The sequence below is a fragment of the Dendrobates tinctorius genome, unplaced genomic scaffold (assembly GCF_039654945.1).
Source record: "Dendrobates tinctorius isolate UK_male_01 unplaced genomic scaffold, ASM3965494v1 ptg000005l, whole genome shotgun sequence".
Classification (NCBI taxonomy): Eukaryota; Metazoa; Chordata; class Amphibia; order Anura; family Dendrobatidae; genus Dendrobates; species Dendrobates tinctorius.
This window is the reverse complement of record NW_027361673.1, coordinates 20,397,145-20,421,084: the sequence shown is the minus strand read 5'-3', so window position 1 is coordinate 20,421,084 and position 23,940 is coordinate 20,397,145. Positions and strand designations below refer to the sequence as shown.

At 42.2% G+C, this 23,940-nt stretch overlaps 1 long non-coding RNA gene across 1 annotated transcript in view; it reads right to left on the bottom strand.

Moving 5' to 3' along the window:
• LOC141083526 (uncharacterized) overlaps window positions 1-3,580 on the bottom strand; it is a 34,192-nt gene extending 30,612 nt beyond the window's left edge. Inside the window, exon 1 of the long non-coding RNA XR_012230738.1 lies at window positions 3,471-3,580. This is a non-coding gene — a long non-coding RNA (uncharacterized lncRNA). The remainder of the gene's footprint in view (window positions 1-3,470) is intronic.
• Window positions 3,581-23,940: the final 20,360 nt, after the last annotated feature.

Here is a 23,940-nt window from a genome sequence, read left to right as displayed (position 1 = left end):
CACATCTTGTACGGTTGGAGGGGTCCTTGAAGTTGGTTAAATATGGTCTTGGGGATCCAATTGGATATGGTTTCCTCCTTTTGGAATTTAATATGGTTCTGGATCTGGTGAAAGGTGGAGGGGAGTTTTGGCAAGGGTTTGTCGGATCCCCAGGAAATTCAAGTGAACATTGGAACCCTTGTGGTTATGGTGCTCCAAAGCTTGTGGGGTAACGGCTGGGAGTATTTGTTGGTACATTTTATGTTCACTTTATATTTTGTAATCACCAGATTTTGGGAGCTTCAAGGACTCCTACCAGCATGTTAATATTATTTATGCTTTGATGTTTTATTGTATGTTTGTTTTAATAAAGGCATGAATAATAATTTAAAAAAAGGGATCGCTGTATACCCACCAAGTGCTTAGTTTATATTACTTAAGATGGCGAATAGCACAGGCCTGAGTGGATTACCTGGAGCCTGATGGTTTGGGGGGTCCTTGAAGTTGGTTAAAAATTGGTCTGGGGGATCCATTGGGATATGGATTCGTCTTTTTGGAAGTTAATATGGTTCTGGACCTGGTGAAATATGGAGGGGAGTTTCGGCAAGGGTTTGTCGGATCCCCAGGAAAATCAAGTGAACATTGGAACCCTTGTGGCTATGGTGCTCCCGAGCTAGTAGGGTAACGGCTGGGAGTAATTGTTGGTACATTTTATGTTTAGTAATCACCAGATTTGGGAGCTTCAAGGAATCCCCCCCAGTGTGTTAATGTTATTTATGCTTTGATGTTTATTTTATGTTTATTTTAATAAGAACATGAATTAAAAATTTAAAAAAAACAACAGCTATTTGCTTTCCTTTTAGTGGGTCCTTGAAGTTATTTATAAATTGGTTAGTAGGGGTTGCCATATCAAGTATGGACCTCTGGTTTGGGGGGTGTTCATCACAGTATGACCCCCCTGGGTTTGGAAGGGTAACCATTTCAGGTATGGCACCCTGGTTTTGAGGGGTAATCATCTCAGGTATGGCCCCCTGGTGTGGAGGGTAACCATCTTGTGTATGGCCCCCTGGTGTGGAGGGGGTAAACATCTTGGGTATGGCCCCCTGGTTTGGAGGGGTGGCCATCACATTATGGCCCCCTGGTCTCCAGAAGCATTTATATTTTATAGGACCCTGTTAGGGTAAAGTCCCTGGGGTCATGGCAATCATATTTTGCATGCCTACAGAATAAATTGGCTCCTCTGAGCCAGGAACAGCGGCTGGAGGGGAGAAGAGAACAAGGTAGGCATGCTTTTCAATACAATCTATAGCTTCAAGGACGCTCTCTTTTTTCATGTGACTTGAGAATGCCGAGGCATGGTTTTTGACTGTTTATATTGACCAAGCCATATTTCTTTCAAGGTTGTCGTCTGGACAATGCAGTTATGTAGTGCGTGAAACTGAAGAGCAATGTACCTAATCTGTGTGCCCTTGAGTCAGTGGGAGTGACTAAAGGGAAAAGTAATCAAGTGCATTAACATGAAGGGCAATATGCCTATTCCCGATGCCCTTGAGCTGGTGGGAGCAGCTAAGGGTATAATCTAGTGCAATAACACAAAGGGCAGTATGCCTATTCCTGATGCCCTTGAGCCAATGGGAGCGGCTAAGGGTAAAATCAAGTGCATTAACTAAAAGGGCAGTATGCCTACTCCCGGTGCCCGTGAGCCAGTGGGAGCGGCTAAGGGTAAAGTAATCAAATGCATTAACACGAAGGGCAATATGCCTATTCCCAAAAGCCTTTGACCCAGTTGGAGAGGTCAACAGTAAATGTTATCAAGTGCATGTAAAACAATTACCAATGGCGTGGCAGGGTTATTAATAATGCCTTTGTAGACTTTTTCTGCTTTAGGTTTATTTAAATTGCTACTTCCAGATATTCTGAACGTTATTTTATGGTCGGTTATAATGTTGATGTTATATTGTGTATAGTTTTTAATTATTCCCTATTTAGAATATCTTTCTATTGAAATGTTCATCACTTTTCGGGTAGTGATAGTAAGTGGGTTTAAGAAATTTTACTGCACAGCTACTGTTAATAATGGTGGTTTCTAGAACTAAAATCTGTGAATTGGTGAATTATTAGAGCTGGCTACAATACATGCAGTATAATAGTTTTTTGAGGCATGACAAATGTCATTATACAGGTATTCAGATTGTAGCTACGACCTTAGTTATGGTTTAATTTCCACATTCCCCTTTATGGGATCCTCATTGCAGGATGTTTAGGAACTGTTATTTTGCTGTAGTTACCGTATTATCGATCATAACTTGGTAGCATGGCATTGATAAAATTAATCTGTCGGAGCTCTGGAATTATTTTTTTTTTTTACTTGTATGCACTGTCTTTCCATAGCATGTAGAAATGGTTAATGGCTTTATTAGGCATGGTTAATGGGGGTCGAGTCCATTTAAGGTGTCAAATAGCCTCTCTGGTGGTGGTTTAGGAGTCAGGTGGAAGTTGCAGACAAGTTAAGGCGGACTCATTTTAACTAATAGAGGATGTAAAACCTCATGGTGGTGAACAGGCTCGGCTTTAGTGGCCAGCCTCAAGGATGTTGTAATGGTAACGTCAATCAGGGGTGGGCACAGTGTTTAAGCACAGGAGTGAGGATAATAGGGTCATTGGTGCCCTGAAAGTTTACTGAGTCTGCTTGAATTTCAAGCCAGTGCGTGCCACCCCATTATGGCTGTCTGTCCTGGTTCTGTATGTCAGACAGCTGGGGATATCACAGTACTTGTGAATCCCAATGTACTAGCACTTCACCTGACTCCTACTGTGATTGATTTAATCCTGTGATTTAAATAAAGCTGTGGCCATTTTGACAACCAAAATAATGTGTTGTGTATTTATTCTAGTGCCTAGGTTTACTGTAGCTATGGTGGTTTTAAGATGGAGTAGGGGTCCGTCCTATATCCATAAGTCATGACTGGTGGTGATGTCAATAAGGTTACCGCTGGTCACAGGCAGCCACATCCTCACACTTAGCTCAGTGTCATCTGGCTGTCCACTTCATTGTACAAATTCTCTTTAGTGACACCCTTAAAAAGAAGAGTCAGATCAGAGGTAACCAGTTTGTGCATTTTTTTTATTGCCAATGTACATAGATTCTAAGCTTGCAAGCAGGGCCCTCATTCCTCTTGGTATCTGTTTTGATCTATGTGACTATTGTTATGCTGTAATGTCTATTGTCTGTAGAAGTCCCCTCTATAATGTAAAGTGCTGCGGAATATGTTGGCGCTATAGAAATAAAATAATTATTATTTTTAGGCTCTTTATGGTGAAATCTGTGCACAATGCCCTCTAAGCTTTGTTAGCTGACTGCTAATGACGCTGCGCAATACTCACATTCAGACTGTACAGTGGATTAGGCTGTGCATGATGCAATCTTTCTTTTTCCTATAGATGCTTCCAGCCATAACAATAGTGAGAATTCTGAAGACGAAGTAACTGACCTTATATTTTATTTCCAATCCCGTCATGGACTGATGCTTTACTTTATATCAGAGCTGATATCATATTGAATGTTCTAGGCTTGATCACACTCCTCTTCTGTGTTTACACTTCTGCATGTTGTAGGTTATAAAAAATGATGCAGAACAGGCCTGAGCAACGCTGAATATCTACAGAGATCTTGCTCCTTAATCATGCTTTAGAAGGAGGCATGCTGCCATCTCTGGGATACTTGTGTAGATGCAGGTTATCTTATAAGCCTACAACATGTTAGTTCTCTGGCCTCAAAAATACTAATAATGATGGTAATAATAATAATAATAATAATAATAATAATCATCCTTATCATCATAAGTGCTGTAACAAAGGAAGAGACAAATAAATACTACTGCTACTAACATTCATGTGTAATACTACGGGGAAACTATGTCTCAATAAATTATCACAGGCATTTATGTTTTACCCTAAAAAGCTAAGTGTCACGATTTCACCGCAACAAAGAGGAGCCAGAAGACTGCAGCCTCTGAGTTCTCCTACTCCTGCGCTGAATAGAAGCATTTCACCTTCTTATTAAACGGTGTTAATTTCTTTGGGCAGTGCAGGGGTTAGTCTGCTCTGTTAAGAGCTCTTGGAGCTAAGGTTCTCAGCTGTGAACTGTTAGCCACTCCCATCTACTGTATATTCTGGGTCCTGACTAACACACATGTCAGAGCATGCTTATGCTACATGGCTGTTACACCCGGTTCTGGGCCAGCACCTGGTTCTGGCGCTGGTCCCTCACCCGCTCCCGAGGCTGCCCCTGTATCTCTGCGATGTCCCTTTCAGGATCATCATTCTTTGTCTGTCCCTCAGCGTCCTGTTGCTGCCTCTCTCCTCTGCTTCCTGGCGCGCTGCCAGCAGGCCTCCAGGGAGAATGCTTAGGACACGTGCGCGCTTGCCTCCGGTCTCTTAAAGAGACAGCGCTCATTTTTTAAAAATATCAATTAACCAATGGCAGTGCACTGATTACTATTTCTGGCCCCTCCACCATAGGGAGGGTGCCGGAGTAGCAACTATCTACTCTTGCTAATCTCAGTTCTGTCTCTGTTCTGCTTGTGCTGTTATAGCATTCCATTTAGCACTCTGCTTACACTGTTTGTTTCCGCAGAATATCAGTGACCTGTTGTCCGACTATCCTAGACAACATCTGTACCACTTGTCTCAAGTTCTGTCCCGTTCCGCCACTCTGCCATCTGAACCCCTGGACAACGCTAAAGTTTCTGGAGCTAGCTTCCTCCTAACCACCTGGAAACCTGACGATCTTTGCCAGTGCCAGCTTCATCTCGTATACCCAGTGTCCGCTGGTCAGCTCGACCTTATCTGCTATATCTGTTTAGCCATTTGTCCCACTGGGACAGCTGCCATGTGTCCGGGGTCTAACTGGAGGTAGCACCTGTGTCCCTCAGGTAATCTGGTCCTGTTCGAGGGATCTTACTATGGATACCTGGGGCTCACTAGTCAGGCCCCCTTTGGAGCCCCCTGGACCGTGGTCCCAAGGTTCCAGTTAAAAAATAAAAAACGAATGTGAACTTCATCACCTGTGCCTCCGCTTCCATTCGTTACAATGGCTAGGAGGATAGGTGTTGGTGGTAATTCCCTTTCTTCTCCTACTTTGGTTTTACCCTATTCTTCACTCTCCAGAGCATAACTCTGTGTATATTTGTATGTTTGATATTTTTCATTACCCCTGTTCATATTACCTTGTTAGTCTGGTTGGTGCACTATTACTCCCCTCTCCCCAGGTGGGGGAAGGATACAGACTGAGAGCGGATTCAGGAGATGAGGCATGGTACATGGCCCTGGCATCTTCACCTTCAGATGTAACCCTGGAACAGGGCAAGCTAGGGCATCCCTTAGCATTAGAGGCAGAGAAGGAGCCCTTGGTCTCGGGACATGCGATAATAGAATTGTGACACTAAGGCAATTAATTTAAAAGCTCTTCATGGGGCTGAGCCCCCTCTGGCTCCTTCCCCCACCTACTCAGATTGACTAGTCTCTCTCTATACACAGATAGAGATTTGGCCATCATACAGTGACATGAGAGTAGGGTTGTTTAGACAAGCATATTACACGTACGTTAGTTGTCTGTGTTAATGTTTTCACGACCAAGCTACTTTCCAAATTTTCATTTTTTTTATCCCACTTCTTCCAAGAGGCATAATTTTTTTTCTTTCCTTCCACTTTTAATTGAATGACACCATTCATTTATCATGTGATGTTCTGGAAAGCTAGAAAAAAATTCCATGTCCATTGAAATTGCAAGAAAGTACAATTCCATGATTTTTTTTTTGCTTTTTTATTTACCATATTCTTTACACAGGAAAACTGACTTGGCAATATGATCCTACAGGTTAGTCTGAATATGTAAACACCAAACAATCATAGCTTCTTTTTTTATTTAAGCGGTGACAAAAAATTCTGAGATTTGTATGAAATTTTTTTTTCCTTGTGTTGCCATTTTCTGAGATCCATAACGTTTTCAATTTTAGGGATATGGGGCTGTGTAGTGAATTTATTCTTTGTGCCCTGAGCTGACGTTTTTTACTAATACAATTTTGGGGTAGATATAATACAATTTTGGGGTAGATACAATGTTTTGACTGCTTCTTATTTCATTTTATTGCAATGTTGCAATAATTCTGGTGTTTCATTTTTATTTCATTATGCTGTTTACCAATGGGATTAATTTATTTTATATTTGAACCCCTTTCCGACATCGGGCATAATAGTACACCGATGTCGGACTCACTCCCTTTGATGAGGGCCCTGGCTGTGAGCCCACATTTTTCCTGGGACATGTCAGCTGTTTTGAACAGTTGACATGTGCCCGCAATAGCAGCGGGTGGAATCGCAATCCACCCATGGTTATTAACCCGTTAATTGCCGCTGTCAAATGCTGACAGCGGCATTTAACAAGCGCTTCTAGCAATCCCACCGGAAATCCATCCATCGGTGACCCACGTCACGTGAACGCGGGTCACCGGTGTGTTGGCATGATAACCAGAGGGCTCCTGGAGACCTCTATGATTGTCAGTGCTAGCTTGCTGTGAGCGCCACCCAGTGGTCGGCGCTCATAGCAAGTGAATAATTCTACTACATAGAGACGAACTGATCATTGTCTCTATGTAGCAAAGCCATTAGAGTTATGGCAGCTTCTAGTCTCCCATGGATACTATTGAAGCATGCCAAAAGTAAAAAAAATGTTTTTAAAAATATAATAAAAAAATATAAAAGTTCAAATCACTCCCCTTTCGCCCCATTCAAAATAAAACAGTAAAAAAATCAAACATACACATATTTGGTATTGCTGTGTTCAAATCACCCAATCTATCAATAAAAAAAGGATTAACCTGACCGATAAGCAGCATAGCGAGAAAAAAGTCAAAATGCCAGAATTACTTTTTTTGTTCGCAACTTCATTGCATTAAAATGCAATAACGGGCGATCAAAAGATCGTATCTGCACCAAAATGGTATAATTAAAAACATCAGCATGGCACACAAAACACAAAAAATAAGCCCTCAGCCAACCTAAGATCACGAAAAATGGTAACGCTACGGGTATTGGGAAATGGTGCAATTTTTTGTTTCTAACAAACTTTGGAATTTTTTTTCACCACTTAGATAAAAAAGAACCTAGATATTTTTGGTGTCTATGAACTCGTAATTACCTGGAGAACCATAATGGCAGGTCAGTTTTAGCATTTAGCGAATCTAGTAAAAAAAGCCAAACAAATAACAAGTGTGGTATTGCACTTTTTTTGCAATTTCACCGCACTTGGAATTTTTTTCTTATTTTCTAGTACAAGACATGGTAAAGCCAATAGTGTCATTCAAAATTACAACTTTCAGAAAGTTGTGGGAAGCAGGGTGTGTTGCAGTCCGCGCTGCCGAGATTCACAAATCACCTGGGATACAAGATGTTGTAGCAGTGTACTCCTTTATTTCATCCTACGCGTTTCGGCGCCCTATACATATTGTATATGTATATCCCTGAGGAAGGTGCCAGGAAGGGCGTCGAAACGCGTAGGAGGAAATAAAGGAGTACACTGCTACAACATCTTGTATCCCAGGTGATTTGTGAATCTCGGCAGCGCGGACTGCAACACACCCTGCTTCCCACAACTTTCTGAAGGTTTTTCCACGTGTGAGTGGTTGGTGGAGGTCCTGCAGCAGCTGATTCTGTGATATGCTCTCAAGCCAGTTGTGGGTTACACAACTGGAATAGGTGAGTGGAACTGTATTATACCGCTCATACTTCAAGTGTCACTAGTGATAGGGCACTATTGCGCCTCTTGTTCCCCCCACCATTTTTTGTATTAAAATTACAACTTGTCCCACAAAAACACAAGCCCTCACGTGGCCATATTGATGGAAAAATAAAAAATTCATGGCTCTGGGAAAAAGGGGAGCAAAAAATTAAAATGCAAAAATAAAAATACCTTCGGGGGTTAATAGATCAGACTTTTACCAACACAGCGATACCATATATGTGTATTTTTATTTTTTAATTGGACAAAACGGGGTTGATTTGAACTTTTACTTTTTTTCTATTTTTTTCATATTTTTTCACTTTTCACTGTATTTTATAGTCCCTTTATGGAACTTGAAGCTGTGATCTGATTATATGTACTATAAATAGCACTACGTCAGCAGTATTTAGTATAGTGAAAATTATGGACTCTATCAACACCAGCCACAGGCTGGCTTTCACAAGAAAATCATCAAGACAAGCACAATGGTCTTCAGTAGACCCCCGGTTATCATGGCAACCCATTGGTACCTCACGATCACATCACGGATGTGCTGATGGGTGTGTGGAAAGACACGATCCCTTGCTGGCACATGTTAAATGCCACTGTCAGAGATTAACAGCAGCATTTAGCATGGTAACAGTGCTGGGCTGAGTAAGGAAAGATGTGGACCCAACATATCATGTAACTTTACGTCACACATCAGAAAGGGGTTAAAATCAAATAGTCCATGGACAGCACACTTACCAGTGTAATAAAATAGATGACAGTTTTTTTCACACAGACCAAGTGTTCATGTGAAAAAACCATGCATTGCTTTTGACCCGCAGAAGCGCTGGGATAGGCGTGAAACGGCTGTTGTCCTCCTTCACTTCCCAGCTCTGCATGTTAAAGGACTGTCCCACCACATGGTATAAAGGACATTAACCTTTTTTAAGAAGCAACCGCCATCAGCTTTTGAAAACTGTCTCTACCCCAGGCAGAAAGGCAGCATTTCTGTGGCTAACAAATTGGAGATGGTGGAGTTCGAACTCTTAGCTTTGTCATGTGTAGGAGGAAACAATCTTTTACGTGACCACAACTGTGGAACCGGGTGCTGGCTGCAGTGCTGTGAGACGGTGGAGTATGGTGAACCATACAAACAGCTGGACCGTGAGAGAGGTGCAAGCAGCGATGCTATTGTGGATTGAGAAGCCTGTGATCGTTCTCTGAGATCGGTCAAAAAGAGCAGGCATGTCCACTTCCATTACAGCTGAAGGTGACCTTTCAGTGAGCCTGACTGGAGAAGCTAAAGAACCCAAGGTTCTGAAGTCAAAGACCTGGGTCTCCATAGTTAGCACGGTAACAAAGGAGGAGGAAGAAGAATCAGATGCGATCGATGGGGCGGATGATGGGTTGTTGAGGTCTGCTGGTCTGCATTATTGTGCAGCTTGTTTCCCACAGTAAAGCATGTTGATTGCACATTTGAAGGTTCATACATGTAGTAGTTAAATTATTGCACTTTCTACCTCGACTCAGTTTTTTTTTTTTGAAAAGTTGGCAGATTACGTGAGTTGGCTCATGCTTTGCAGTGTCAAAAAAGGCCCAGGCTAGGCAACCCTTGCCACCCCTGTAAGCTGCAGACCCATTGACCCTGCTGGTCAGAGGCACAGTTGTGGCTGAGGATGCATTGCTCATCGTGTCTGCATCACTATGTGCCTGCGACGGATGGCACAACTTAGCCTCCTCATCTTCCTCCTCAGATGACCTACTCAGCTGTGTGCTTCTATGTACATGCCAACCTCATCATTGTCTGTGTTATCACATTCCTCAGCATTGGAGTCACCCTCCTCCACTTCTTGCCCTGACAGTACAGTACAGACCATGTGAGCCTCAGATATCTGAATCTCATCAAGATCACCTCCCCCAGGGGTTAACGTCTGATGACGAGGGTCAGTATGCTGTTCGGACCATACTTATTCCTGCCCTGGATACAAGCTAAAAAACTTTGGGCATCAATGCAGATTTCCTCCTCTTGACTCTGGAAGCTTTTGAGTACACTTCTGATGAACATGGCATAGAATGTGTGAACAGCTCTTCAGACTCACCCATCTCTGGTTCCATACAGTCAGTTGAATGGTTGGATAGATGGGAAGGGGGGGAAGCAAGGGGAATTTTGGTGCCACATCTGTGGACTGTACTGGGTGTGATGTTGAGGAAGAGGTGGAGAGGCCACTTGAAGCTGCACTTGCCATCCACTCGAGTACATGCTCTCTCTGGGCATCATCTTTCAGTATAAATCTGATTTCTGTCACCTCCAAAAATTCTCAGATGACTCAGTGATTGTAGGGAGAATTGTGGGGGATCTGAGTTATGAGGAATATAGAAGGGTGGTTTCTGACTTTGTAGATTGGTGCCAGACTAACTGTCTAGAACTAAATGTAAAGAAATCCAAGGAGATGGTGGTTAGTTATAGAAGGAAAAAGGATGATTACTTACCAATTGCTATTGCTGGCCAGGAGGTGGAGATGGTTGAGACCTACAAATATATGGGGGTTCACCTTGACAGCAAACTTGATTGGAAGTGTCATAAGAGAAGATTCATAAGAAGAGAATGAGCAGACTGTACTTTCTGAGGAAGCTCAGGTCATTCAAAGTGTCTAGTAAAATGCTGGAAATGTTCTACCAGTCCGTTGTAGCAAGCACCATCTTTTTTGCTATCATTTGCTGGGGCAGTAGTGTGCGAGTAGCTGACGGAGAAATTCAGGAAATCGTTTGTGCCTACTGCTATGGGGATGTATAACAATTCACTAAAGGGCCTGTCACACTAAGCGATATCGCTAGCAATATCACTATAATGTCACTGGTTTTTGTGACGTCATAGCAATATTGCTAGTGATAGCGCTATGTCTGATACTTACCTCTGACCGCTCCCCCGCTGGTTATCGCTGATTGTGCGAGAACGTCCTGGACCATTTCTCGTCGTTAGCTTCATGCTGGGCTTCCTGCTGTGGAGATGAGCGACGCGCGGACGCGGGCGGGAGGACGTCAGGATCGCCTCATCTGACATGTAAGTAATGACCCCCGACCCCTGCGATGCCGCTGGTGAGATCTGCCTGTGTGGCAGCTCACTAGCGACCACTTAGCGATGCACCAGCGATCCTGACCGCGTCATATCGCTGGTCGGGATCGCTGGTGCATCACTAAGTGTGACAGTACCTTAAGGGTGAATGATGGCTATGACCTAGGGCCAGCGCACTAATGTAAAGGATCAGAGACTATGTACCTTTGTTTGTTACGTATTGTGGTTAGTCATGTGCAAGATCTGTGTCTAGTAATTACTCTGTGCAATGCTGTTTGAAATGTAGTAATGCTGTTGTAACGCTGCTGTGATACCATAATTTCCCTCGGGATCAATAAAATGTATCATATCGTATCATATCGATAAGGCGTATCTCTGTGCATCTGCCAAAGAATGGCAGTGGTGTAGCCTATTCAGTAACATAAGTTGTCAGTTGTCTTTGCAAAGAACGTGACATTGCTTCACTAGTGCTTTCCCAAACATTTCCACCTACCCCACGAACACCTTGAAAACCAAGCCTATGTTAGCGTAGCTGGTCAGGAGCCGGAATCTCCAGGAGTGGACCCTCTGGGCCGTGGCACCAAGGGGCCCCGGGCGAGCTGCCAGGTGGAACCAACCCCTATACAGGGACCGTTAGGAGCAGGCCCAGGGGTTTGAGTACCACGGTAGCCGATACCGAGAGGGGCAGCTCAGGATGGACTGGAGTAGGAGTATGGGACTGAAGTGTAGATGGCAGAACAGAGCTGGCACACAGGAGACCAGAGTGGAGTAAGACTGTTGACTGGAACGTGGAGGGACTGAAGTGTAAATGACAGGATGGAGCTGGAACACAGGAGAGGAATGGAGTAAGAGAGTAGACTGGAACATGGAGGGATGGCTGGAGCAGGAACACAGGAGACAGGATTGGAGGAGGACGGAAGGACTGGAGCAGGATGGAACTGGAACACCGGAGGCAGGACTGGAGTAGGACGGAAGGACTGGAGCAGGATGGAACAGGAACACCGGAGGCAGGACTGGAGTAGGACAGCGGGACTGGAGCTGGATGGAACAGGAACACCGGAGGCAGGATTGGAGTAGGACGGCAGGACTGGAGCAGGATGGAACAGGAACACCGGAGACAGGACCAGAGTAGGACGGCAGGACTGGAGCAGGATGGAACAGGAACACCGGAGGCAGGACTGGAGCAGGACAGAAGGACTGGAGCAGGATGGAACAGGAACACCGGAGACAGGACTGGAGTAGGATGGCAGGACTGAAGCAGGATGGAACAGGAACACCGGAGGCAGGACTGGAGTGCATCAGAGGAGAATGATAGCAGGACTGCGAGGCTGCTGCAGGGAGAACACAAGAACTGGAGTGTGAGACTGCAGAGAGCACACGAAGAAGCGGGGCCCAGTGTGCTAGGAAACACAATGATCGAAGCGGCCTGATATGCCCCTGTCTGGTCTGCCATTGGTCAGGGGGTGCTTCCGGGTCAGGGCACAGCCGGAGCACAAGAGGCAGAAGGGAGGCGCGGCCATGGCCTATGGCGCATGCGCATTGCATGCAGAGACGCCGTCTGCCGCGCGCCTGTCAGAGGTGACTGCCGTGGCTGTCGGGCAGCGGGGGGCTGCAGCGTGGGAGCGATGGCTGGGTGAGTATGCAGAGACGGTGTGGGAGCGGAGGCCAGGTGAGTATGTCGGCACGGCAAGACAGCCTAATTCCTCTTACACCACGGCCTTGCTTTTTCCCTGTCAAGTTGCTCTGATATTGTGCTAGGAGCACACTATTAGCAACAAAAAATTGGATTTCAAACTCTGCACCACCTCTGCAAACAGCTGAATTTAGCTACAGTAAATTCAAACTTGAAATATGGCATGGTGTATCAATTGTTTGAGTGTGGCTGAGGCCTGTATGACAAAGAATTTTTACTACAAACAATTTTAAAGTCAGGTCCCTTACTGTATGCTGTTAATAGTAGAATAATTGCTTTATGGCCTATGGATCAGGCCTCTATAACACACTAGATGCTACAAACTATTTTAAAGTCAGATCCCTTACTGCTTGACATTAATAACAGAAAACTTTTTGTGGCCTATGGATGAGGCCTCTATAACACACTAGCCACAGTAGTTACACATTTTCTTTGGGTGTTTAGTTTCTGCTATCCTTGCTTCAGTCTTTTTAAGGTAGCAGGTGTTTTCATTTACTTATTTGTCTCCACTATCACCTTTCGGGTGTGGATTTACATACTTTCCCTTCTGCTGGTATTTTCTGCTAGTGATAATCTCACTTGTAGGGTGTTTGCTCCATAGTTTCAAATGATAGTTTCATGTACTGCAGGGTGGTTGCTTATTTTATTTTTTTTCTTGGGTTTTGTCTGTTTAGGGGTCACTGTGAACATGCACCTACACGCTGCATGCACAACAACTTATATTCCAGTTCATCTTTTTAGGTTTTTGCTTCAGATTTTTTTGCGCTGTGTGCAAATTAGAGTGTGATCTCCATTTTCCTTTAGCTGGACATTACATTGATATAGTTCCCCATGGCTTGGTGTCCATTTGTCAGGTCACAGCCCTTTTCTGCCCTTATTTTCATTACTTTGCTTGACATATAGTAAGCTTTTAATACTAGAATGTTCCGAATAGGGTCACCTTGATGTAGAGTGGCTTTAACGTTGTTTTTTAATCAGAATTACATTAATTAAGCACACTATATTATTTTCATGCACTACTGCTATTTATGTATTTATTCTTTGCAGGGTGTTTGCTTATTTTGTTTTTGTATTTGGTTTTGTCTGTTTCGTGCTCATTGTGAACATGCACCTACACGTTGCATGCATGACAACTTACAGTCCAGTTCATCTCTTTAGGTTTTTCGTTCAGTCTTTTGCATTTTGTACAAGCAATGGTTTGGCCTCCCTTCTCCTTGAGCTGGACATTACATTCATATAGTCCGTCATGGCTTGGTGTCCATTAACCGTGTTCCAGTTCTTCTCAGCCCTTATTCACAATACCTTATTTGATATATAGTAAGGTTTTAATAATAGAGGTTAGGAGCATCCTGAATAGATGTGATGGCTTTTACATTTGTTTGATCAAAATTATGTTAACTAAGCACCCTATATTACTTTGATGCAGTATTGTTATTTATGTATTTACTGCAGGGTATTTGTTATTTTGTTTTGTCTTGGGTCTACTCTGTATATGAACCTGTGGTGTGTAGATTTTATATCTTACCTTTTTTTTATTATCCTGTGTGTGTAAAAGTGCAATCATAACAAATAATTGACAGACCGCTGTAGCTCATCTTCTTTGACTCTATTTGTAGTAGGGTTGGTGCCACAGGATTGGAGGACGGCTGACGAAGGTACCGATATTTAAGTAAGGTAAGAAGGTGGATCCAGACAACTACCGTCCGGTAAGTCTGATATTAGTATGAAAGTTTTTGAGGGCATTATAAGAAATGACCTGCAGAAATATATTGCAGAGAATAATATAATAAATGACAACCAGCATGGATTCATGGAAGATAAGTCATGTCTAACCAACATTTTGGGTTTCTATGAGGAGGTAAGTGCAAACCTGGATGTCAGTAATGCAGCTGATGTGATTTATCTGGACTTAGCAAAGGCATTTGATACTGTACCACATAATAGCCTTATGCTGAAGATACAGAGGCAAGGACTGGGGGAAACTATATGTGGATGGGTGAGGAATTGGCTAAAAGACAGGAAACAAAGAGTCGTCATAAATGTCACATTCTCTAAATGGCATATAGTCAGCAGTGGGGGCCACAGGGATCTGTACTGGGAGCAGTGGCGGCCGCAAGGATCTGTGCTAGGACCAATTCTTTTAAACTCTTTATTAATGACTTTGTGCATGGGATTGAGAGTAAAGTGTTAGTCTTGGCTGACGACACCAAACTATGTAAGATTTTTAAAATCTCACCTTGACATTACAATATTGCAAACTGAACTGGATAAGATGTCTCAATGGGCAAACACTTGGGAAATGAGGTGCAATGTAGATAGATGTAGAGTAAATTCACCTAGGACAGAATAATCCTATCGCTGCATGTACATTAAATGGGAGTATACTCGGGACTACAGAACAGAAGAAGGACTTGGGTATTCTCATTACAAGTAAGCTGAGCAGCAGTACTCAATGTCAAGCAGCAGCCGCAAAAGAAAGCAAGATTTTAAGGTTTATAAAAACAGATAAAATCCTGCAATCTCAACGTATTATTACCAATCTATAAATCACTTGTGAGGCCACATCTAGAATATGGGATGCAGTTTTGGGCAACGCATTTTAAAAAGGATATTCAGAAGTTAGTCATTTCAAAGGTGGGGAACTAGATTATTATAAGAGATGGAAGACCTTTCATATGATGAGAGGTTGAAAAAGTAGGGCTTATTTAGCTTAGAAAAAAGACGCCTCAAAGGGGATCTCATTTACATGTATAAATATATGTGTGGTCAGTACAGAGGACTGACATATGACTTATTCCTGCCAAAGACCCTACTAAGGACCAGGGAGCACTCATTACAGGTGGAAGAAAGGAGACTATGGCAGCTAAATAGGAAAGGGATCTTTACCGTTAGAGCAGTCAGACTGTGGAATCCCCCAAGTAACCAACATATTTCACTCACTAACTTAAGATATTACTCTTACGTCTTATAAGTCCATGTGAGCGCTGTAATCATAAATCTCACAGGTCATCACCTTCCTGCTGTATCTTGGCTATAAAATACAACAGCATTTGGAAACATGCAAAAGAACACTGCAAAATCATAGCGGCAACAACATAATGATAATAGTCTAACTGGTTTTAGTATGACTAAAGATACTGAGGGGCACAGGCAGATCAGGACCTCTGTGTAGAAACAATACATGGGCCTTTTGCAGTCTAGTAGCTCATGATAATTCACAATTCCACCTGTTTTGGAGGTGGCCGTTGGCCCCTGATCTCTTGGGCTCCAATGTGGCTACACACATTGCCCCAATGATATGTCTTCCCCTGACTGGACACCACCTTCACCCTATTACCTGTACATGTAGATGACAATGCTGCTTAATGACTCTGAACAAGCTGGCATCTTTAATAGCTATGGTTTCCTGAAATGTCATATCCAGCTACTAAAGTGTGCTCTAACATTGAGGCTAATGATCGTCGTTTTTGCCCCAATTCAAATCAGACTGGATCACGTACCGTGTGCCAATTACAATACCAGCAGTATCTTGTAAGGCAAAGGGGCAAATACTATTAAACTGGCAGCAACATGAACAAATGAAATGGTGGGTGTTTTATTGCAGTTTTAAGTACTTATTACACCCGAAGATAAGGCAATATAAAGGTCCTTTTAAGCAGCAGAAAATAACATGCCTATGTTTGGAATATAAAATGATGTGTCTGTGGTTTAGCTTCAGCATGCTGCTAAAATTACTGTACCATTGCTAGATCTGCAAAACATCCTGCTGGGGTTACTGGCAAGAAATGCAAATCAAATAAATAAAATCAGCCAAGCTTAAGGTTGCTTCCTTGTGCCACCTTATTTTTTAAGTAAATGGAAGCAATTACAGGCAGAATTTCTACCCATTATCAATAGGAGATTTCCAACTTGTCCATTTAATTTAGTGGCAAGAATCATACATAGAACATTAAACTTGACTTGCTTGCAGTCTATAGCACCATCTGGTGGGCGAAAACCGTTTTTCTCATGTACAATCTGCTCTATATTGTATATCTGCAAACTTGACTTTAATGTAGCATGATTCATTGCAAATATCATGTTTGTTATGTTTTTTTAAACACTATTGTAGTCTGCACGACGGGAATACCAGTTTTGTGTCGTGCAGATGCTTTCTCTGTTCTCACTTTTTTGCAAAATTAAGAGTAATAGAATTAATATTAATAAATATTTCAGAGTAGAGGGACATTGAAATTACTGTGCTCCATGTTTCTCTCCCAGTTGGAGAGTGCAGGAATGTGATATTAACGTTTTACAAGATGGCATTAAAGTAGTTAAAGGGATATAAGGTTAATCTGCAGTTTAATAGCCTTCTAAACCCATGTGGCAACTGCATTAGAAACCCAGCTGCTGGGAGGAAATTAACTTTATTTCTCCTGGCAGCCTCCAGCTTTCAGTCATAGATGTATGGCCAGCATAACTTCAGTTACCATGGAAGCTGTAACCATCCCCCTTCACTGACTGACAGCTGACTCTGATGCTTTGATGACACTGATGCTTTGATGTCTGATATTATTTTTCTAAACGTACCCTCAGAATTGTAAATTGCTGCAAAATATGATGGAGCTATATTTTATTATTATTATTTATATCTATGTACAGTATATAAAGCTGAGTGTATGTATGTGCGTATGTAGTAAGCAATGCCCACTCCACGTATCCCCACTCACTCTGCATAGACACAGGGAAAAAGCCCCTGGTCCAGGGACACCTGACAACAGTTGTGACACACAGCTTGGCCTCCTATACATTACACACACAGCTCTGCAGCAGGGACCCTCTGATCCCATGTATACGGGGTTACTATACTTCCCCCAGTGATGTGATATAACACCCTGATCTGTGACATGAGCTGACACCTTTACTCCGGCACCAGCACTGCCCTGCATCCTCCCAAGCACGAGACTGGTCACATGGTCGTGCCATCATCACAGGTCCTTTAGCTGCCCAGGATCTTGCATCGAGAGTTCAGGCAGGAAAGAGAAGAAAAGAGCAGAGTTTCACTCTGTCAGCGCTGCTCGCTGCCGCCAATGTGCTGATTGTGACAAAAAGTCTAGAAACTCTCCAGACCCAGGATTGGATCTGTGCACCAGCTGCTGGCCTGTCAGGAAGGAGGAAAGAAGAAACCTATCACTCACAGGCAGAGCCCCCTCTGTCAGTCTGCACTAGAGAAGAGCAGCAACATGAACACCAACATCATGTACACCAGCAGGAAGAGGCGTAAACCCATGCAGAAGGTGTAAGTCACCCCCGTGCCCCTCTGCGAGTCCCCGCTGGCCAGATTCTGGCAGTGTGCGGCACCTACAGCCGCAGGATTACATGTCAGTGTGCGGCCTGGGCACTTAGGGGTTAACGGGAGCAACCTAAGAGCGGCGGAGGGCCACTGCTGGCATGGAGGGGACTCTTGGGATCAAGTGTTACCAATTGTACGGTATATGAAAGAGGAGTGTGAGGTGCTGCCGGAGGAGGTGACGATAAAAGAGAAAAGCTGTGCTGCAAAAAATGCTGTGTATAAAGGAGGAGCATGAGGTGCAGCAGGAGGATGTGTAAAAAGAAGGAGCATGAGGAGAAGAAGGAATAAGGCCCCTTAATTGTCAATGTTATTTTCATAACTAACCACAGTTAGTTACTATACCCGGGCAACACCGGTCTCTTCAGCTAGTTACTAATAATTTTAAACTGGCTAGTCCTCATTACTGTCATGCTAAGGCATTTACTTGGCTTGGAAACTTGTTTTTGCCATGGTAAATATTGAATTTATCAATGTTGCAAATTTTTTTGCACCAATGTAAAGACAGTTTGAGATTTTGTAAATACTTGTGAAAATGTATCTAACAAAGAAAATGCAAGAAAGCGGACAGCACCGCTGTTACCGTACTAAGGTCCGTGGCTGGCAGCAGGCGGAGAGCTCACATCCAGGACTCCCGGGTGCTTGACCTCGTAGCAAGACAAATGTATTTTCCAAGAGAAAAAGGTCGCACTCTGCGGGATAATGATGAATGTTTATTGACACTGAATTACATGTCACGTCGGAGATGTGAAGGAGCGTGTGTCAAATGGCTGACTACGGCTGTTTCACGCTACTCGAGCGCTTCCACGGACCCGTAACAAAGAAAATGTTCACCATTGCACCATTATTTCTCTTTCTGTTACAGAACAGAAATCCCAAGATAATGGCAGTGCTAAACTCTTGTATGCTGGACATCAGCTGATCTCATTAACTTGAACGGGGTTCATTCAGTTTCTTCCATGTTGTCCAGCATTTTGCGAGAACTAATATTGCAGCATTTGTTCTAGTATAAATGACATTATCTGTGACAGACCCTTCTGAGAGAGGCTTCAATGCAGGTGTGAATTGAACCTTAGCATTATGGCTATAAAGCTACTATATGATGTGTCCCCATGGACAGGCTGAAAACTTTGTGCATCATCAGATCCTGGAAGCATATGTTGCTCCAATTCAATTCCCCACTCTTCTTACTAACCTTTATGCCATAAAAAACTATGCAGGTGGACGTGCAATAAGCAACTGCAGAATCACGTTTCATATATGGTTTGTTTGCTGTCTATAGCTGTGAAGTCACAATGGTCTAAATGACACCTGTATACACAATATGCTAGGACACTAGAAAATGCTGGGAAATTTACATTTTATTCATTTTAAACAGTCTGTCCACAGGTTTTTGTTATTTAATTTGAGTTTTGCATGAAGGTAGAGACTATGTTACTGATTTCAACAATGTGTGACTTATTAGGCTCCATGATATTGTTTCAATATAATCAGTGTTTTATTAGCAGGAGATTATCACTGCCAGACTAACTTCATAGTGCCAAGCGGTGCAACCACACCCCCACCTCTGATTAGTCGCTTTCTGTTAATATACAATGCAAACAGAAAGCTATGGTGTGGGAGGAGTTAGCTTTCTGAGCTCTGCTACATGCTATATCTTGAAGCTCTAATTGTATCACAACTGCTGCACCCAGTAAACTACACTGCAATCAAAGTCTTTCTTCCTACATTGTGCTGCTCTCAGATGAGCTAGCCCAAATCTTGTGACAGTTTCCCTTTAAATGCATTGAAGCAAACAAAAGTTGCAATATCAGACCAAAACTAAACAAAGAGACCCTAACTATACATATGTCTGTGATACTCTGTACTTGATCACTGACAAGGTTAAAAATGATCAAAGTTTCTAGAGTTACATTGACTCCTGACTAGAGGTGAGAAAATCTTTTGACATTTGAATACGCCAGGTTTCTAAAATTTCCCCCTAAAATTTCATTTTCAGCAAATAAATTTGTATGAATTGCATAACTAAAAATTCTCAAATTTGCCTGTAAAATATGTGTAGAACATTGTGACCTCCCTTTACAGTCAATTGAACACATTTTAAGCTCTGTAATACAAACACAGCCTTTTAAATGTCCTAACGAATTTCACATATCTGGATAGAAGACATAAGGCAGCCAAAGGTATCCAATGGTATCCAATAACATATTTAAGAACACACTGCTGTAGCACACTTTTTATGCTACCTAAATTGTATATGCAGTCTAAAAATTATCCCTTTTTGGGTGGTAGATACATGTATTGATGTTGTTTGTAGACAGGAGATGCAAATGAAAGAAGCCATGATATTTTTACAAGTTTTGGTGAAACAATTATCCCTGTTCGGGAAGAATAAAGAGCTTTTCATTTTTCTAAAAGTAAAATCAATAGCTTTTTTTATAAGCTATCCTAAAAAAATCTCTTTATTAGGGTGAAAAAACAGATGTACTGTATGGTTTTGAATGTGAAGTAGTAACTGTTAGGAACGGCGGAACGCACTAAATACAAATAATAATAAAGTGCGTTCGCCGCTCGGGGTCCACCGTGCAGTAGGTGATTATAACCTCGCAGGAGCAATATGGCGGTAATGCGCACAGGATTAAACTTCACCCAGGTGTGCAGAGTAATCTCAGTTAAGTCAGAGAGATGCAAAATAAACACAAATTCAAAGACTGAACCTGTTAAGGTCACAGTACCCAGTATAAATACACACACGGTATCCGGTCATAGGAGTAGCCCAAGACAGCGGCACTACAGCAGCTGTGGATGTTGCAGCAGAGGAACCCTGGTGCTGATTCTAACTCAGTCCCTGACCACATACGTAATATCAGAGGGAAGGGATTTTATAATGAGTCATTCACCAGAATCATACGTCCGTCCTCAAAAACACAGCAGCAAGTAAGTGTATACTAGCGCATGGCGGAACAGCCATGCGCGCCTTTTATAGCAGCCGGGACTTTATGCAAGCCTCCAGATCTCTGAGATGGACCAATGAGATCTGGAGCGGGACCTGAGCACATGACTCTCGATCTCCAATGGGAGATCATCCCATGAGCATGCTCAGTAGGAAGACAGAAGGAGTTAGCCTCAGGAGAGATTTGTTGCAAGGCAATCTCCTCTGCAATCTCCTCTGCAGTAGATAAAGAACAGGAGACTGCAGAATGTGAGGGTCTGGATCCCTGCGGAGTAAGCACAGAAATCCGACTCCTAACAGTAATGACCTCTAAACCAGAAGTAAAAAGAAAAGTTCTTTTTTGGGGGTTCACAACTAGTTTGCCAATCACAAAATCGAAGACTTTTTTCAACCCATTCAAAAATTTTCTTATTACCGAGGACAAAACAGTGCTACTGTTTTGAACGTGGAAAATTTCTGTCTTGTAGTCATGAAGCCTTGCCAAAAATTAGCCCTGTTTTGAAAGCATTTTCTTGAGAGTGCAAAAACATGAAAGTATGTTTACCAGCATTAGTAATACAGTCCAGCACTATGAAACACAGTCGACAGCCAAGAGAATTGTTGCTGGTGTGACTGTTTAGTGACTGTGGCATGAGCAGTACAGTAGAAAGTTAAGATAGGGAAGGCAAGGAGATGCTTGGCAGTTTAGGGCCATCATCAAAAGCCCTCGTAGCAGCAGTATGGTCAAGTACTATGAAACATAGTGGGAAGTCAAGAGGTGGGTGGTTGGCATGGCTGTGCAGTTACTGCAGCAGGAGCAAAATGATAGTTATGATGGGACAGGCAAGAAAATGCTTGACAGTTTTTGGGCCAACAATGGCAGCCCCAGCAACGGCCATACTGTCAAGCACTGTAAAACACAATGGGCAGCCAAGATGTCTGTGAGGCACATGACTTTACAGTGGTTGTAGCATGACCAGCCACATAGAGACAGGGCAGTCAAGGAGAAGCTAGACAGTTTAGGGCCAATAACAGCAACCACGGCAGCAGTACAGTTAAACACTATTGAACATAGTGGACAGCCAGGAAGTGTGTGGCTGGTGTCGCTGTATATTGGCTTTAGCAGGAGCAGCATGATGGAATGTTATTATGGGGCTGCCAAAGAGATGATTGTCAGTTTAGGGCCAGCAATGCCATCCCTGGCAACAGCAGTACAGTGTTCAACGAGGAGGAGTGTGGCTAGTTTTGGGTGGGTGCAAATTGGTGATGTTGCATTCTTCAAGGATAAATATTTGCAGTATTTCATTGCTGATTCCACACATTTTGCTACTGACAAATTTATTCTCTCTTTAAAGGACTCCAGTAGGTGACACGCATGTCTTATTAACTGTCAACTATTTAGAGTATTTGTATGATATCATATATATAGTCTACATAATTCACATTTATAAATAACAAATATTTGTCTTTTGCTGCAAGTTTTACATATGTATAATTTGTATAAACTGTTAGTCTTATTAATTTATTAATTTATTGTTTTAATCTGTGTACTTCCCTCTCATATTTAAGGGAGGTGGCCCTGTATAATATACAGCTCTGGCAAAAATTAAGAAACTACATCCAAATGTTCAGTTTGTCTGATTTTTCTATTTAGAGGTATATTTTTCAGCAAAATGCAAATTTTTCTTTTAGTCTACAAACTTCTGACAACAAGTCTCTGAATTTCCAAGCAAACAAATTTTGTTTTGCTTTTCTCTGAAAAGGAGAAATGGTCAAAATTAAAAAAAACAAAAAAACAAGTGCTTTCAGATCTCAAATAATGCAATGGTTCATAATCATTTAGAAACAACAATACTAACGTTTTAACTCAGGAAGAGTTCAGAAATCAATATTTTGTGGAATAACCATGATTTTTAAAAACAGCTTTAATGCGTCTTGGCATGCTTTCCACCAGTCTTTGACACTGCTTCTGGTGCACAAATTTAAGCAGTTCTTCTTTGTTTGATGGCTTGTGACTATCCATCATCCTCTTAATTACATTCCAGAGGTTTTCAATGGAGTTCAGGTCTGGAGAATGGGCTGCCCATGACAGGGATTTGATGTGGTGGTCTCTTAATTTTTGCCAGAGCTGCATTCTACTCGATTAAGGTGTCAACTTCAAAATGCAATGTATGAATAAAGATTCAGAGAACGTACACCCTTGTCTTCACTTTGTGGTAGTGCCCGGGAGTCATGGATCCTTTACCTGAGTGTTCTGAAAATATTTTAAATTAATCCTTGCACCCCAAAGCCTGTTTTCATCTTCCTGACCAGGCCAATTTTTACAAATCTGACTACTGTCACTTTATGAGGTCATAACTCTAGAATGCTTCAAAGGATCCCAGTGATTCTGAGAATGTTTTCTCATGACATATTGTACTTTATGATATTGGTAACATTTCTTTAATGTGACTTGCGTTTATTTGTTAAAAAAATAAAAATTTGGCGAACATTTTGAAAATTTAGCAATTTTCAAACTTGTAATTTTTATGCCCTTAAATCAGAGAGTCATATCGCACAAAATAGTTAATAAATAACATTTCCAATATGTCTACTTTACCTCAGCACAATTTTGGAAATATGATTTTTTTTGTTAGGAAGTTATAAGGGTTAAAAGTTGACCAGCGATTTCTCATTATTACAGCAAAATTATCAAAATCATTTTTTAGCTACCACCTCACATTTGAAGTAGCTTTGTAGGCCTATGTGGCAGAATTCCCCAAAATTACACCATTCTAAAAACTGCACCCCTCAAGGTACTCAAAACCACATTCAAGAAGTTTATTAACTCTTCAGGTGCTTCACAGGAATTTTTGGAATGTGGAAGGAAAAAATAAACATTTACTTTCCTTTCACAAAAAAATGTCCTTTAGACCTTGGGAAGGAGTGCCATTTAACTGTTTGAATGTAAAATTTGCTGGCATAATTAGCAGTTGCCAGGTTGCGTTTGGCGAGCCCCTTATGTGCCAAAACAGTGGAAACCTAACAGAAATGACACCATTTTGGAAACTAAACCTCTTAGGGAATTTATCTAGATGCGTATTGAGCACCTTTAATCTCTAGGTGCTTCACAGAAGTTTATAACATTAAGCCGTGAAAATAAAAAAAAACACATTTTTCCCAGATA